At 41.5% G+C, this 12244-nt stretch overlaps 1 long non-coding RNA gene across 1 annotated transcript; it reads left to right on the top strand.

Annotated features, from left to right (window-relative positions):
- Positions 1 to 1611: 1611 nt before the first annotated feature.
- LOC136687756 (uncharacterized) lies at positions 1612 to 7376 on the top strand. Its single transcript, XR_010800527.1, has 3 exons — positions 1612 to 2111; positions 3002 to 3111; positions 7263 to 7376. It is a non-coding gene; the product is annotated as an uncharacterized lncRNA (long non-coding RNA).
- The last annotated feature ends 4868 nt before the right edge of the window (positions 7377 to 12244 follow it).

The raw sequence follows: 12244 nt of genomic DNA on the forward strand, positions 1-12244 counted from the left end.
AAACTATTAATTCCTCATTAGGTTGGGGTCTAAGAAGTTTGTGAAGTGGCGTGCAGAGAGTTTCCTGCAGCTGACGTGGGTGCGGAATGTAGCAAGGGAGATAACAGAGCTCAGAGCTGTAGGGGTGTGATTCAGATACGAAGGTCCTGTTCGACGCACTTTTAAAGATCAGTTTATGATAAGCAAACACGGAGAACGTGCCCTCAGACCCCAGAAGGTTCGATTCTAGTCTCTTGACTTTTTAAAAGTGTGGCCTCATGTCAGGGATTTACACGACAAACACCGTGGAGAAAATATCTACAAATAAAAAGTAAATACAACTGTTAAATGCATAAATAAATAAATACATTGAACAATGAGTCAAACTATATGTTGTGTATCAATTTACCAATATATAAATAAACACATTTAACATCAAATACAAAGCTGTCTCCTAAGTTACTGACCAATCAGAGACACCTGGAAGAAAGGTCACTGGAAGATATGAATACACTCCGAGTTAAAATCAAAGCTGAGGAGGAAACCTCAGAAAATGCACAGAATGCACCTGAGCAGTGGGCAGATCACCGAGATAACTGTGAGGATACTTTAGCTCAGAGAGATGTTCTAAACTGAAAAGAGAACAGGGACAAACCATAAACAGTAAACAGCCCCAGTGTCCAATGACTGAAGCGGTCAGTGGTGAATTAATATCAGTCTAAAACTGAGAGGAGAACGAGAATCATGACCGATAGCAGAATGTGTGCAGAATGATTGAAGTATGTTGAGTATCACACTGATCTCATGAAGAGACAAGAACAAACACCACTGACTTAAATCACTCATTAAACTTAAATTCATTCAGAGAATCCACTGGCTTTGATCTTTACAGATCATTTATTGAGATGTAAGTGTTTATTTGCTAAAAACAAATGAACAACAAACAACACCCAACATTAGAATAAACCCAATCACATTACTCCAGTGTGATCCTCTGTGTGTGAATGTGTTGTTTAACTTTGTCCAAATCTCTCCTCGTGGAGTCTCCTCGTGATGTTTTGAGGCAGTGTCTTACAGATAAACACTGTCTCTTTGTGGAGCTTCATTAAGAACCTGTGCATGTTTTGTTTACAATGTCGTTATCAGAAAACATCCACAGACCTCACTGTGTGAGATTCTACTGACAGAAGAGAGAGGGTTTTCACTGTGAAGAGGACGTCAGTCTGAGCGGAGAGGATGATGGGACGTGAGTTAAACACCAGAACACTGTTTAAATATGAGTTACAGACTTTAAAAGCCCTTGAGAAGGTGGAACATTCTGTTACCAGTGAGAACCAGGTAATAATAAACATGTAATATTTCTTAGGGTTATTTTCTCTTCTGTAACAGAAACTCAGTAAAATACACTTAAAAAGACTCTAGCATTAGGAGGAGGGAGTCTGTATCTGGGGCTGTCACTGGGGCATTAAGGGGGCGCTGTGTGCAGACGGTGACCACAGCACTACAGGCATCCAAAGAGAAAGTGAAAGAATTTTATTATTACTCATATTCACCATTATTCCACTTACTTTTAAAAAGGCTTTGATCTGTACTATAATTTTACTGAATCCTAGGAGGAGTGTAAGAGGGATGGACAGAAGTTGGAGGAGGGTAAGACGAAGGGACAGGAGGTGGAGGAAAGCTCTGTGGAGCTGGTGAGGGACGCAGAGATGAATTTAGATACTGTAACTCTGGAGGAAAGACAGGGATATGACACAATCCACACTCTGAGCGCTGGGGTCTTCCTCCGGGTCGGGTGGTGACCCCAGAGGGGTTTGTTTCTGTAATGAAGCATTGTCCAGGTCTCAGTGAGGGACATGAACATCGCTGCAGGACGAGTGAGAGTCTCGTGTGCTGTGTGTTCTGTGAATCTGGATGTTTATATCGTGTCAGGCTTTGATCACACTGACTGCTCAAAACTAGAGAACCATGAGAGTTTGCTACTCTCTCCCATCTCCTGGGGCACGGATTTAGGGTTTCAGAGGTCAGCATCTTTATTCCACTGTGAGGCGATGTCTCCCGGACAGTCCCAGACATGTGACTCTGGACAGGAGTAAAATGACCAGAGCTGTGAGTTCAGTGAGAAACAGGAGGTAATTATTGAGTCTGTGATTTTCTCTGTGGGACGAGGGACACGGCCGATCCAGACGGGCATAAAATCACAGAGTAGTGTCTGTAAATGAAGGACTGACCCCAGAGACCTCACCATTTAACCCCCTCCTCGTAGATCTGTACGTTGTGTCTTTATCCTGCTCTGAGGAAAAACAGTGAACAGTCCGCATGGTTACAGTGGTGATAGTCACTTTAATTGATTGTTGTCCATAAAATAATAAATTAAACTTTATTAATAAATAAAATGCTAAATAATATTTTTATTATTTTATTAATTAAACACTTGTTTTCACATCCTCAGAACTCCAGAATGTGTCAAATAAATGTTGTCAATGAAACATTTCAGTATAAATAGTCATTTCAGTTTTTCCTGATCATTTTTCTTCTGCACCACTCGCACCAGACTCTGGAGTCCTGCAGGGGGCGATAAGAGCAGCAGTGGTAGTGGTGAAAGGTGGGAGGGTGGTGGTGAGTGTTTGTGAAAAGCTGACACTTATACAGCTGTTGTTTACATCTGTTTACCGCTGTCCTGTTGACTGTAATGACCCTGATTAATTATTGTGGTCAGATTTCAAATTTCAAACCTAGTGCAGGAGGGCAGCAGGGGGCAGAGGAACACCCGCACTGCTTTAATCATTCAACATTCACCCCTTCTGTTTACTTTCACCTCCTGTCGACTGCGTCCTCCATAAAACTAATAACACAAATACAAATGTGCCAAACTGTTTAATTGTTGTTATTAAAATCCTGTTACTGATTCTAAATGTGATCCTCTTACATCCTCTGAACCCACTCTGACTGCACCTCAGATCCATCCGCTCTGAAAGCAGACCTCACACAAACTCAGGTTTTTAAAAATGGTGTTCTACAGGCTCAGTGCCATTCAGATCTCCCCAGAGAGGACTGACAGCTTCTGGACTGCCCTCTTTAAACTGAAAGTGAAGATGTTTACTCCAGACGAAGTTGCTGAGATCGACTGGGGTAACACTGTCTCTGCCACTTTCTCTTTCTGATTGGGACGTTGAAAGGGTTGTTTCTGATAAAGTGGCCACAGTACCTCTGAGACGGTCTGCAGTTCTTTGGCCCACTCCATGATTCTGAGCTCTGTGTCTGTGGCCGGCTCCGACTGGTTCTCCTTTGATTCCCAGCATGCAACTTTCTCCTGACGCTTTTCACATGAGCGGAACATCTGCACAAACAGACAGCATTGTGGGTAATGCCCTTTATCCCCGTATCTGCCCCAGCATCAGCCCGTAAATACCCCCCGCCTTATCTCCCCCAGGACCTGCCCTTGCCTCCTATGAGCCTCTGCTTATTTTAGACTTTATTTACACTTCTTTCACTGAATTAGCTTTTTCTATATCACTTTAAACCCTGTGTGTCTCTCCTGTGTCTCACTATCGCTCTACTGTCTGTCTCTCTCTCTCCTATCTCTCACTATCGCTTTACTGTCTTTCTCCTGTCTCTCACTATCGCACTACTGTCTCTCTCTCTCTCTCTCTCTCTCTCTCTCTCTTAACTGTCTCTCCCTATCTCTCTAATGTCTCTCTCTCTCTCTCTCTACTGTCTCTCACTATCGCTCTACTGTCTCTCTCCTGTCTCTCACTATCGCTCTACTGTCTCTCTCCTATCTCTCACTATCGCTCTACTGTCTCTCTCTCTCTCTCTCTCTCTCTCTCTCTCTCACTCTCTCTCTCTGCTGTCTCTCACTATTGCTCTATTCTCTCTCTCTCTCTCTCTCTCTCTCTTTCTCTCTCTCGTCTCTAACTATTGCTCTACTGTCTCTCTACTGTCTCTCTCACTCTCTCTCTCTATTGTCCCTCACTATTGCTCTACTGTCTCTCAGTTCAGTTCAGTAGTGCTTTATTGGCATGAATGTAGTACAATACACTGTTGCTAAAGTATATTTCAGAAAACACATAAACATATAGATAGAGATACAGTTACAACAACAGGAAATGATATTTACAAGATTACTGATAATCAAACAAAAAGGAAAATAAGAGTATGGAGACAATATAGATGTTTAATAATCTGTTATAATGAATAATAATCATTAATAATCATTAATAAGTCAGTAATATTCAGTAATAATTAGTTCCACTGTTGATTGAACACACTGGTTGTCCCTCAGGTTGTGGCAGTCTGTCACGTCTTTGGCTGCATGTGTGATCAGCTCCTCCTCCTCTCCCAGTACATACTGGATCTTCTCGGTATCAGTGAGGAGCAGGAACTCAGGACAGACTCGACTCGCTCTCTGGTAGAACCTGCTTCTGACGGACTCATACTTGGGGCATTGGGTTAAGAAGTGCAGCTCTGTCTCCACCACCAAGAGCTCACAGTGGGAGCACAGTCTGTCCTCTCTGGGGATCCAGTTCTGTCTGTGACCACCGGTCTCCACAGCCAGACTGTGCTCACTGAGTCTATACATGGTCAGCATCTTCCTCAGTGACCTCTCTCTGATGATTGTGAGGTATTTGGCCAGTGTGTATTCTCTGTTGAGGGCTGAGTAGCTCTGTAGTTTGTGCTGTTGTTGTATAGTGTGAGTCCAGTGTGTGAGGTAGTTGTGTTGTTGTTGGATGATGATGTGTTGGGGTCTGATTTTCTGAGCGAGTGTATGGTGAGGATGTTTGGACTCTGTGATGTCATTGGGTTGTAGGTCACTGAGGGTTAGGGCCAGCTGGCTGAGGGGACTCCTATCGATGTGAAGCTCCTGATTGGACAGGGCTTTGTAGTGCAGTGACTGGGGGCCACTGGATTTTAGATGCCTCCAGAAGTTCAGAGCTCTTTTCTGATTGGCTATGAGGAGGGGGTACTGCCCTAGTTCGGCCCTGCAGCCGTTATTGGGGGCCTTTCTCTGCACATGCAGGATACTTTTGCAGAATTCCGTGTGTAGGGTTTCAATTGGATGTTTGTCCCAGTTGGTAAAATTGTTTTGTGTAAGGGGTCCCCACACCTCACTGCCGTACAGAGCGATAGGTTCTATAACCGATCTGAACAGTTTCAGCCAGATTGGAATTGGTATTTCAAAATTAATGGACTTTTTGATGGAAAACAGGGCCCTTCTGGTCTTCTCTCTGAGTTCCCTCACAGCCGAGTCGAAACCTCCAGTGGAGCTGAGGGTTATCCCCAGATATGTGTATGTTTTAGTGTGCTCGATGTTGGTGTTGTTTATTGTAAGAGTGTAGTTCCCCTGATTTTTAGACCTCCTTTGAAATGTCATTATTTTAGTTTTTCTGTGGTTTACTCTCAGAGCCCAGTTTTGACAATAGTTCTCCAGGACGTTAAACTTTCCTGGAGCCCCTTTCTGGTCGGTGACAGCAGGTGATCCATGTAGAGATAGACAGGTAATTCAGGTAGGGACAGGTGATCCAGGTAGAGACCGGTAATCCAGGCAGAGACAGGTGATCCAGGTAGAGAGAGACAGGTAATTGAAAGTGAAAATAATTTCAAAGCTGAGAAGTGGCTGAGGTGAGTAACGTCTGACTGTGTGTGATTTCACTGAAATATACTGTGTTTATTACTTCACCGGGTTCAGGACAGTGTTTCTACTGCTCCTTCTGTGTGAGCACTGTCTGCGTCTGTGTCTCTGTCTCCAATGACTGAGGAGTCTGCTCTGCTCTTCTCTCACCGGAGCTGGAGGTGGAGGGGGGAGCTCAGCTCTTAGGGAAGTGTTACTGAGGCTGTTTACTTTTGCTCCTGAGGAGTGTGAGACATGTTCCTCATTCACTCTGGAGCTGTTTGTCCAAATAAACACTTAAGCGTTCACCTGCTAAAGAAATCTAGGGCATTCGAGGCTCAGTTTGAAAACATTAAACTACTCTTTAATATATATTTAATATAATTCAATGGAGCAGCATTTTTTCAATAATTTTCAATTAAATAATGTTTAAAAAATTTTAAAAAATGTTTTTTTGCCTCTGTTTATCAGAGAACAGAGGGACACAATAAAACCATTTCAAATCCTCTTATAAAAGCTGAGAGAGGAGAGCTGTGTCTTCCTTAATGTTACACCACATCCTTGGTTTAGTGCCGTTGACTTTGACAGATACATAAATAGATGGATGGATGGATACTTTACTGATTCTGAAGGAACTTTAGCAGCCAGCACAAATATTACATATTAGATATTACATGGTAAAGCAGATTAAACTATAAGTGCCTACAAAAGTAGATCGGGGTCCTCAGGGGGCAGGGGAAGAAAACATCTAGGAACAAGACACGTTTTAAACGGTAAATGGATCCTGTGAGAGAAACCAATCTCATGTTCTCTCCTGTCTTCTCTTCTCTCTGTCCTTTACATGTGGTTATTTTTCTCTTCCAAACATGGTGTTACATATGGGTTGGTTTACATTATCTCATACTTTGGGACTGAGAGAGAAAGAGTGACCTCTCACCTCTAAGAGAGCAACTTAAACCTAACATTCCTTCCCCATGGACAAAAAAACAAGGAGGTTCAGACATTCAGAAACATGTACATACAGACAATAAGATACACTTCAAATCTACACTGAGTTTGGTGGAACACGTGTGTGAGCGCACAGGGAAACTTCTTTGTGACAAGTGCAGATACGGACTCCCCACGAGAGCTGGAATGAAGTCGCTCTAAAACACCATTGCAGCTGGTGGCGCTGTCCCAATACGAGACACAATGTGAACTGCGTCTGTCACACAGCTGCGTGTAAACAGCGCTTTGTCTCCCTACAGTGGGACTCGGGGTTGAAGCAAAAATATTAACTGGATGCTAATGTATTTGATGCTCTGGGGACAAATGATCTCCTGAGTCTTTCTGTAGAGCAGCTCTGTGAGAGCAACCTGCCTCTGAACTCTCTCCTCTCTCCTGTGATGACGGTGTGTAGTGGGTGACCATCATCCTCCACAGTGGAGAGCAGTTTGTACATCCTCCTCTCAGCCTCCGTAACCACAGAGTCCAGCTGCACTCCGACCACTGACACCGCTCTTTAGATACTTTATAACTACTTTAAAACCTGTACTAAATGTCAATAAAGTCCTTTTTGTTTATTATGGGCTGGATTTTTACTGTAAATAAATGTTACTGCCGTACGTCCAGTGTTACAGCGAAAGCCAACCGGTTCTGTCTGATTTTTGTGATGTTTCTGTTTCTTCCTCAGTTTCCTGAAGAAACCCCAGTGTGTGTCGTGTGTAAAACAGTGTTTCAACGTCAGCAACCTCCCGGAGTTCCTCAGAAACACCACAGACCTGGTCTGGACTGTACAATGGAGAGGAGATCCTTGTGGCAGAGATTTATCATCTCTCCCAGAGGTGAGCTGTGACTGTGACCTGTCTGACACTGATCTGGAGCTGAGAACAGAACAGTGTCCAACACCGAGCTCTGATCAACTCACTGTTTACAGCTCAGCTGTGTGTAAAAGACCCTCTGGTCACACACAGAGAACACACCTCTCTACATCACAACACACACTCACTCTTTATTTACTGAGACAGACACAAGGGGAAAGAACAGAGAAATAAACGGAGAACACTTTATATTTTATAATTTCCACCACATTAACTCAGAGAGTAAATTACAGTGTGCTGGAGTTACACTATGTACTCGGTGGAGGACGTGTGTCTCACTCTTTTTCACCTGGGGTCCACACTTCTACACAGCAGCGTTCACCCAGGATCCAGTCGAGCCGCTCAGACGAGTTTATTCCTTCATTTGTGGGAAAGGAAATGTAGTAAGATGAAAGGTGGAGGGAGAATGACTAGTTTCTCGTGAGGAGAGAGGCTCTGTGAATGAATCATGTTCAGTTTCTCTCCTGTTCTGTTTTTTCTGTTGTAGAGAAAGTTAAATTCTTCTGTGCTGTGGAGGGAAAGACACTGAACTCTCATCTGGACTTCATAAAACATCTGAAAGAGGGTCCCTTCGATGTGGAGGAGGTGTTTAATGTGGAGGAGTGTGATTTTATTCTGTTCTTCTGCCCCATTGTGTCTCGAGCTGGAACTGATATTGAAGCAGCGCTGCAGAAGCTTCAGAGATTATCAGGTACTGAGTTCTGTGATCAGTCTGTTCAGCCTCCGAGCCACCAGGGGGCTCCACGAGGACTCAGTCACTAGTAAATGTTTCTGTGTCAACATGTTTCCTCCTGTAAGTCTGAATGGTGCTGATGTCCCCAGAGTGTGGACTTGGAGGAGGACGGCAGGGCACAGGGCTCCGTTTGGGACGGGACTTTATCTGATTAAACAACTTCTACACTTTAAACTGAGGACACTGCAGGGTCCCGACAAGAAGAGCTCACACTGCCCTCGTTTACCAACAACTGCCCTGCCTCCCTGCTTCTTTAGGAGAGATCTTACTCTAAAAAACCCTGTGTCTGTCACTAAATACCTGCTCATGTTCCAGCCCCAGTCCCTGAAACATCTGGAACATCTGTTTACCCTTTTATGCCACTGTCTTTATGTATCTGTGAGTTAAAGAGGATCTGTTTCTGCTCCAGATGATTTTAGCTGATTCTCTCCTGGTGTAAAGCTGTGCAGCTGATGAACATCTGTCCGTGTGTTTTATTCTTCGCTGTAGATACCAAGCCTGTGGTTCTCGTGGTGCTCCATCACACAATCGACCCCTACATCACTCTCCCAGAGAGCAGCAGAAGTGTAAACAGAGAGAACACACTCACTGTGGACTGTGTGTTCCATGAGGACAGAGGATTACTGCAGTGTCCCAGGAATCAGGACGCAGTGAAGAAAGTCTCAGAGTGGATAAAACCTCTGGTATTTCACCCTTCAGTCAGATTTAACCTGTGAATTTGATTCAGAAACATATTCTCTCACACACCACAGCTGTTCTAGTCTTGAGTCACGCAGTGTTTCCTCATTAAATCTGTTCCTCTGGTTTCTCTTCAGGCAAAAAAACAGGACACAGCACAGTGGAGTAAGTTCTGCTGTATTTTATAATGAAGACAGTTCTGTTTTATTCTAATATCAGTGAAACTGTTACAGTTCATCATTCTCTCTTTTCTTTTCTTTCCTCCACACCATCGCTCCTCCTCCTCCTGCAGATGACCCGGTGAGTGATTTATCTGCTGCTCTCGTACCCTACACTACAACACTGGACACTTACAGGACTGACCACTGTTAAACCCCACTGACCCCAGAACAGGCTTTAGACCCTGACCACAGAAAACACTGGACTTCAGTTCTCTTTAAACAAACTGAACTCTACACTGTAAAATCTAATTAGATAACCTTACTTAAAAAAAGCATGCAAACCGATTGCCTTAAAAAAACTAAGTAAATTGGAATAGTTACTGTATCTTGTATTAACAAATGCTTATTTAGTATAGTTTACTTACACTTCGGTTTAATTAACTTAAAAAAAACTGTATATACTACTTAATGATGTTTCATATGTACTTCAGATTTAGTATAGCCTACTCAGAATTACTATTTCAAACAGCTAAATAACTTCAATTAAAATGTACTATGTGTATATTCAAAATAACTCATTAATCAAAGTTGGGCTAACTACAGTGATATTTTCTGCAACTTAGAATTTGTTGTTTTTTTTGTGTTTTACTTGAACAGCCATCTGAATTACTTATTAAAACCATGCAAACCGATTGCCTTAAAAAGACCAAGTAAGTATTACTTGTGTAACTTAAGTACTTTACACATACATAAAACATTAATGAAAAGCAGATTCCGTACACTTTAAAATAAGTCCATTTACACAATAAATCAAGGTACTGAGATTTTAAAGTTCAATTATACGTGTTTTTATTTGTTTTTGTTTTTTTTAGAATAAGAACAAAGGCTTAAAATAGGATTGGCAATGTTTTACAAGATGTGTACATACATGCCAGCAATTCAATAAATAAAATAAAACTACAAAATTAACATATACAGACATAAACATAAATTGCTGGCAAACCCAGCGCTGTTTATTTGAAAGGAGAGCCTTAATTTAGTTTAAACATTAGAAACGACATTAGAAAAAAAAGAATCCACTTAAGTGAGCTGTCCTAGACTCACACTTGATTAGCCATTTAACTCAAGAGGAGATTTTTAAGAGTTTGCAGCTTAGGTGGAAGTTTGTTCTCTCCCAAGCCAAGCATCACTCTTTGAATGAAATTGAAAGTGTTTTTCATGGCTTTAGGGTAATCTAAGTGCAAAGCATATGCCAACCCAAACAAGAGGCACATGGCTTGAGGCAGATTCTGTAAATTGTCCATTACAATATCTCCCTCAACAATGATGGCAGTAGACACTGAGTCAAGGTGGAGATGATTTGGAGAGGGAGGCATATCTTCACTGATGACAGTCAGCACCCCAGCAGACACTTGTGCCCAGGCCTCATCACTGTCAGAATCATGTATAAAAAAAAACAAACAAAAAATAACATTACATCAGGGAAATGTTGATAGGCATAGCCATTTCTCAAAATATAAACTGCCCTGCCTATACAGCCTTCCAGCCTTCCCCATGAAGTTGTCATAAGCAACAAAAAACAAATGTGAGGAAAGTATACCTGGTCATTTGTTTATTAAAGAAATTGATCCAATATATATTTAACATAAAGTGGCAACTGTATTTGAGCATTTATTTTCAGTGGTATGACTCCCTTGTGCAAATCTGATGGTAGTTTAGGTGAAGTTTTTGTCCGGAAATTCTAAAAGGTTCAATCTTACCTTCAATGTGATATGGCCAACTTCAAACCAGCTTTTCAGTGAATAGCTCACCAACAACTGCCACATCCACTTCTGAGAAGGACAGAAAATGTTTTGGTTAAAACACACCACTTGTAGTGTTGTAATTTGTAGATTAGTAGAAATTTGTAGAAACATTCCTTGATATGTGCATGTTTTAAAATTGTTAGTGAAAAATAAATGTTTTGATATGAATGTATATTTATTAAAATATCTATTCAAGGTCATAAAAATTTAAAGTAGCATTTCACTTGTTTCACCAGTACACAAAAGTAACAGTTCAGGGAAAAAAGCAACATAAAAGTTAAAAATTAAACTTTTTATTTACATTTCAGATGCTAATTACGACCTTGCGACGCAGGTCGTAGATTACAGGAGAACTTTGGCAGTGCGGCTAACCCGTTTTAAGGTGGAACCCCCCGCACAGTGACTATTCGGGACGAATACACGTTGCGTTGTGAATAACTCTGAATACGTTGTGAAAAAACATTGCACCTCCCCATGGAAAACTCATTGAGCTTAAGCCTTACAGGTCTTCTCAGTCTATTTCCCTTGGCATATCTATAAGACCTGCTGTTGAAACTAAATTTAATACTGAAACTAAAATGTTTTTCATAGCTAAACGTACTCTAATCAGTGGCGGACGGCGGCGGGTGGTAAACAAGTTACAGGCGCCTAACGTTTAGTGAATTTACTATTACTAAGTCGCATATGTGAGAGCTTAAATTGTTTCGCTTTATAATGTACAATATTCAATAATTTCCTAAAATATAGTAGATCTTATGTGAATAAGCGGATGCTGGAATCTAGTAAAATGACCAACTTCACACAGTCTGGGGGAAGTTTTCCTTTAAATTTGGCTAAATGTATTCTCCGACTAGACTCCAGCATCTTCTTATTCACAGGCAATCTACTATACTTAACTTTAAAATGTGTATTTTTCGTTTTATATTCTACAGTGCGACGATACGATAGCTAAACCCGTTTACGCTAGCTAACACATCCACGACTAGCTAGATAGAGCTATGGGAGTATTCAGAAATAAAGTCACACAATTTTATTTCGTTAAATAAATGAAAATAAAATACATTTAAATTCGTTGCTTGCTTGACAACTTACCTTACTTCAAAAGACAAAAGCAGGCTCCACCGAAGTCATCCACCGGCCATTAAACCAGTTCTGGGCGGGAGACTGAACGTTGAGTCCTGCGCATGCTCACATCGCAGACTTTATTACTACTTGATTGTTTTAAGCTGTCTGCACTCAAGACAATACGTTAATTGTTTTTTTGTCTCTACAATTAACGGTAACTTACAAAAAACTAGTAAGAAGTGCATTATCTTCATAACCAAGTAAAGTTAACAAATTAATTTAAGTCATCACGGCTATTACATTTTACAGTGTACTGAAACAGAATAATCAGGATTTACTGACTGCGTTATTGT

Source organism: Hoplias malabaricus, chromosome 2 (genome assembly GCF_029633855.1).
Source record: "Hoplias malabaricus isolate fHopMal1 chromosome 2, fHopMal1.hap1, whole genome shotgun sequence".
NCBI lineage: Eukaryota > Metazoa > Chordata > Actinopteri > Characiformes > Erythrinidae > Hoplias > Hoplias malabaricus.